Raw genomic sequence first — 6000 nt, forward strand, 5'->3', positions numbered from 1 at the left:
TCTGGAATCCTATTGGTTCTTTTAAATTTTATTTTAGTTTTACTTTTTTCTTAGGAGGCCCATTTTAGACCTTAAAAATCCCCTAATGTCGGAATCCCGATTGACTGTTACAATCCACCTAGATTTTTACACTCTGCTTTCACTCGCTGACAGTCAAAACATCTAGCCATAAAATGTGCCACATCCCTTTTCATATTTGGCCAAAAGTAATATATCTTCTTCATTGTGAGTGTATTCTAATAATCTAGGTGACCCGAATAAGGTTTTGCATGAAATTCCCTAAGATAACCTTCTTGATTTCACTATTGTCTGGTACATATATCCTGTCTCGGAACCTAACCAATCCATTTGCTTTAAGAAAATAATACAAGTCCTATGCACCTGTATCACTACCTATACCTGTACAACTACTTGTACAAGTGCCATCACATGTACCTGTACAATCACTTGTACTTGTACCTGTACCCTCCCACAACCTATGCATAATCTCCATATACCTGACATCCTGCTATCCTCCTTGCAAAATCCTATCTTGTAAGTCTATCACATCAGAGCTCATAGTTGCAAAGTGATGTACCTGTAATCATCTACAAAGAGCATATGCCACTTTGTTCTCCTTGCCTTTGATGTACCTGATCCTGAAATCAAACTCCTTGATCGTGGCCAACCCTCTAGCCTTCCAGGCATTCAGATTCAGTTGGTTAAACAAATACCTCAGCCCAATGTGATCACTCATAAGCACAAACAAATTTCTAAGAAGATAGTGCCTCCACATCTTCGGTGCATGTATAATCACTACCTACTCGAGATCATGCATGGGATAGTTCTGCTCTTGCTCATTTAGTTTTTGGGACTCATAACATAACACCTGTCCATATTGCATAATAAATCCACCAAGTGCTCTCTTTCAAGCATATGTGTTGGGCCTCAAAATAGTCCCTATTTTCACTCCACTATTCACCAATATCTTCACATTTTACCTTCATGTCACCTCCATTCCACCTCCATATCATTACATTTACCTCATTATTGGGTTATAACAATGCTTTTCCAAAGTTTATTAATTCTTAACATTTTTAAGTGAATTTATGGCTAAACTTTAGAAAATAAGATGCTTATACTTATACGTAACAATTAGAATGAGTTTGTTGACATGTGTAGGCACAAAGGAAGCTTCCAGGGCATCTTTATGTGGCCTTGAATGATCAAATTCGAAATTGATAAGATAAGCCTCATGGAGGAGATCATGGAGGATAGGGTTATGTGTCTAGATGGTTGAGAAATGTATGGAACTAAAGAGAGATTAGTGGATCATCATTATGAGTTTGTTATCTCATCTCATTGTATAAATAGGAGTACCTCCTCCATTCCAAAGGGAGGACTCTTGGAGCATTGTATCCAATTTATGATGGAATAGAATAAAGCTTCATTTTGCATATATTTCCATTATGTAGTTATAGATATAAGTTGTACATATATTTCCATTATGTAGTTTTAGATATAAGTTGCCTTAATGTAGTATATGGAATAGCTTGTCACTTTGTTCTTAGGAGAATTGAGCTCACTCTAAAAGGATCAAAGGAACATGTTATTTCATATTAGATCTTATTTCATTTAATTGCTTAGATGTTTGAGGATTTGTTTGTGATTGATGAATGAGTTTTAAATTAGAATCTTATCAGCATATGAGAGGATAACCAAGGGTCTAAGTTAGGCTCTATCTCCATTTGATTTGCATGATGATTGAATTTCATTCTTTTGCTTTTATGTTTCAAGTATCATATGAGGAGATAACCAAGAGTCTAAGTTAGGCTCTCTCTCCATTTGATTCACATGATAATTGAAATTCTTTTGCTTTTAAGTTTCAAGTTATTTCATTTCTTATGCTTATGGATGAATCTTAGTTTAGTTTGGATTAGTACATGAAAGGACAATCAAGAGACGAAGTTAGTCTTTCCCTCTCTTTGAATCTGAACAACAATTAAAGTTCATTATCTTGTTTTCATTTCAAGTTTCTAGTTTTATATAATCAATGATTTCTCTATGATATTGTAGGGAAGGACAACCAGGACCTCCTTAGTTAGGAGCCTCTTCCCTTGCATATTATATTGAATCGTAAATAATTTAGCTAGACATAGAGTTAGTTGCCTACTCCTGCATATATTGTGCTGGCATCATCACAAGCTTACGAGTTTCTTTGGTCGATAATTTAATGCAGCAATTTAAGCCCAATAAATTGCCCAACATTTTGGCGCCGTTGTCGGGGATGGTGCTAAGGGATTAGGCATTAGGAATTTAATTCAGTACTAGTATTTTTCTTTAGACAAAATAATTTGTGAAACCTGGTGACAGCAGGATCTTCACAAAGGAGTTTAAGTTTGAGTTTTCTAATGTTTCAGTATTTAGTTAGTTTTAAATTCAATCCTTTTTGAAACCCCCCCTGCATGAATAAAAACGAATCAAGCGATTAGTATGCTCTCTTCCCGCGCTTTGTGCGATCAGGAAGATCAGAAAATCTATTGATTTCGTTCGAATAAAAATACTCTTGCTGGAGAACTAATGTGCAATATGACAATAAAGAATTTTGTGAAAAAAAAAAACATCTTTAAATTTTTAGATGAAATTTAGTTTTTTTTAATTTTAGATTTAAAAAAAATAAAAATTTTAATAATATATGTATCATATATACATGTTATTATTAAAAAAAAAATAAATAAAAAATTAACCATTTCTTTTGTTTTTTTTTAGATATTAAAAAAAAAAAAAACTAACTTCATTTTAGTTATTGATTAATTTTAGAATATTTCTTTATTAGGTTTTAATAAAAAAAATTGTTGATTTTACGAAAAAAAAAAAATCTCAACTTAAACAACAAATTAAAAAAAAATGTTTTTTTTAATCCGTTGTTTAAAAAATCTAAAGCAATAAATGAAATCAACATACAAAATAAAAAATAATGTTTTCATTTCTTTTAATATTTTCTTTTAAGATTTATTGTTTAAAAAAAAATAATAATAAAAAATAATAACAAAATTCCATGTAATAATAATATATATATCTCTTATATATATATTATTATTATTAAAAAAAATTGACTTTCGTTCTTTTGTTACATCGATTCCAAAAAAATAAAATAAAAAAAATAAAAAAATCTTTCTCATAGACAAGCAGATCCTCTTGTGCGTTGCAAACCTCCCATTTGGAGTGATCATACTGATGCCTGGAGGCTTGTATGGATACTCGGGAAGAAACTTAACTTTTCCATAATTGGATACTTTTTATCAGATCCGATCTTCTCGTGTCTGTTCATGTGCGCTTTGGATCATTTGGAGAGTACTGTCTCTCTCTGTCCGAAGTATAAAATGGTATATCGACCATTAATCAATGCCTCGGGGAATTGCCATTTTACACAGTGGCCGAGGATGCCGAGGGTTTGGCGACTAATAAATCTCAACCAGTAAATGCCGTTACCGTCTCTTCGAGGAGACCTGCTATTCTTGCCGATGGAACTTATGCTACACAGAGCGCTGCCTCAGAAATTGCCGTTGCGACTGCTGCGGTGATTCCTGGATCTGCTACGGCTACCGGAAATCCGAGATCAATCCTTTTAACAGGAGATATCAATACTTTGACTAAGTTGATTCTTCGTTTGGAAGAGGTGCAACCTTCTGGAGTGAATAAGGCAGCTGCTGAAGCACTGTTGATAATGGTCTCTACGCTGCGCCTTGGTCAATCTTCCGTTCTTCCGCATCCAATTGACGATGACTCCTATGATCGGATTAGTCTCTGCATACGCATTCTAACCTGCCCTGATGATTTCTTCAAGAAAGTATGGTTGCAGTCTTGTCGGGAGAGCTTTATGAATATGTTTGCTGACAAGCAGATCCGAGAGATAGAAGAGAGCAAAGCCAAAGCTCAAGTCTTGCACGCACAGCCTGATGACTTGATTGATTTCCGCCTGTTAAAGAGTAGAAAGGGTATGAGTCAGCTGGAATTAGAAGATGAGGTGGAAGATGATTTGAAGCGTGCTACTAGAGAATTTGTGAAGGATGGGAGTAGTATGAATAAATTGAATCGGATTCTACAACTTACGGGCTTCAGTGATCCGGTATATGCAGAAGCATATGTTACAGTTCATCAATATGATATCGTCCTTGATGTGACAGTAATAAACCGTACAAAGGATACACTGCAGAATCTTTGCTTGGAATTGGCTACCATGGGCGATCTTAAACTGGTAGAACGCCCACAAAATTATACTCTAGCACCAGAATCGACCAAGCAGATAAAAGCTAATATAAAGGTTTCTTCAACCGAAATTGGTGTGATCTTTGGTAACATTGTTTATGAGATGTTCTACTACCCCTGCTTGCCATTGCCACGCTCTGCGTGTTTATCAAAGTTAAGTTGGGTGTTGACTGGATTCGATCACAGGTTGAGGGTTACCTGCGTGTATTTCCAAGAAAGGGTTTATGGTGGAATGAATTGATTATGAACAGTTTATCATGTGAAGATCAGGGCCATTGCGATGAGAACTTTTAAGCATGTTGTTGCATCGACGCCGCGGGTCCAGCCTTTGCAACCAGAGTTTTACCACAACCCGAGGGTCCATACAGTAAAAACCCATTATCCAAGTGCCTTGTAATCATTGGGGTGTTTGATCCCTGGATCCCTGGGCTTTGCATGTTGAACGCTATCAACCAGTCACTCCCTTCACCAATGTTGGGATGAAAAATCGGCGTCACGCACTCCACCAGCGGCTGCCTCGAGGGATAATCCTCTGGAATTCTGAACTCAAATATGTAAGTCCTCCCGACATAATAGTCGTTACTTATTATCTCCCCCACCAGGCTGATCACCACATCGAATATCCTCGTGTCCAGAAACCCGCTCGAGAATAGGATGTTCACGAAGGAACGAAGGCATTTCTTCATGGTGGCAAATTCCCTTATCACGCGACTCTCAGCAAGCAGGTATTTCTCAGAAAAGTGGCTCCCTATGACCCTCTTTGCCGCCCCTCCCAATCTGCTCCTTTCCCTTATCATTACATTACATTTACCTCATTATTGGGTTATAACAATGCTTTTCCAAAGTTTATTAATTCTTAACATTTTTAAGTGAATTTATGGCTAAACTTTAGAAAATAAGATGCTTATACTTATACCTAACAATTAGAACGAGTTTGTTGACATGTGTAGGCACAAAGGAAGCTTCCAAGGCATCTTTATGTGGCCTTGAATGATCAAATTCGAAATTGATAAGATAAGCCTCATGAAAAAGATCATGGAGAAAATCATGGACCTCATGGAGGAGATCATGGAGGATAGGGTTATGTGTCTAGATGGTTGAGAAATGTATGGAACTAAAGAGAGATTAGTGGATCATCATTATGAATTTGTTATCTCATCTCATTGTATAAATAGGAGTACCTCCTCCATTCCAAAGGGAGGACTCTTGGAGCATTGTATCCAATTTATGATGGAATAGAATAAAGCTTCATTTTGCATATATTTCCATTATGTAGTTATAGATATAAGTTGTACATATATTTCCATTATGTAGTTTTAGATATAAGTTGCCTTAATGTAGTATATGGAATATCATGTCACTTTGTTCTTAGGAGAATTGAGCTCACTCTAGAAGGATCAAAGGAACATGTTATTTCATATTAGATCTTATTTCATTTAATTGCTTAGATGTTTGAGGATTTGTTTGTGATTGATGAATGAGTTTTAAATTAGAATCTTATCAGCATATGAGAGGATAACCAAGGGTCTAAGTTAGGCTCTCTCTCCATTTGATTTGCATGATGATTGAAATTCATTCTTTTGCTTTTATGTTTCAAGTATCATATGAGGAGATAACCAAGAGTCTAAGTTAGGCTCTCTCTCCATTTGATTCACATGATAATTGAAATTCTTTTGCTTTTAAGTTTCAAGTTATTTCATTTCTTATGCTTATGGATGAATCTTAGTTTAGTTTGGATTAGTACATGAGAGG

At 35.6% G+C, this 6000-nt stretch overlaps 1 pseudogene; it reads left to right on the plus strand.

The window, feature by feature from the left end:
• Positions 1–4489, plus strand: part of LOC149253696 (coatomer subunit beta-1 pseudogene) — a 40835-nt pseudogene extending 36346 nt beyond the window's left edge.
• Positions 4490–6000: the final 1511 nt, after the last annotated feature.

Source organism: Pinus tabuliformis, chromosome 7 (genome assembly GCF_031772625.1).
Source record: "Pinus tabuliformis cultivar Carrire ecotype Pingquan chromosome 7, CPIR1, whole genome shotgun sequence".
Lineage (NCBI taxonomy): Eukaryota > Viridiplantae > Streptophyta > Pinopsida > Pinales > Pinaceae > Pinus > Pinus tabuliformis.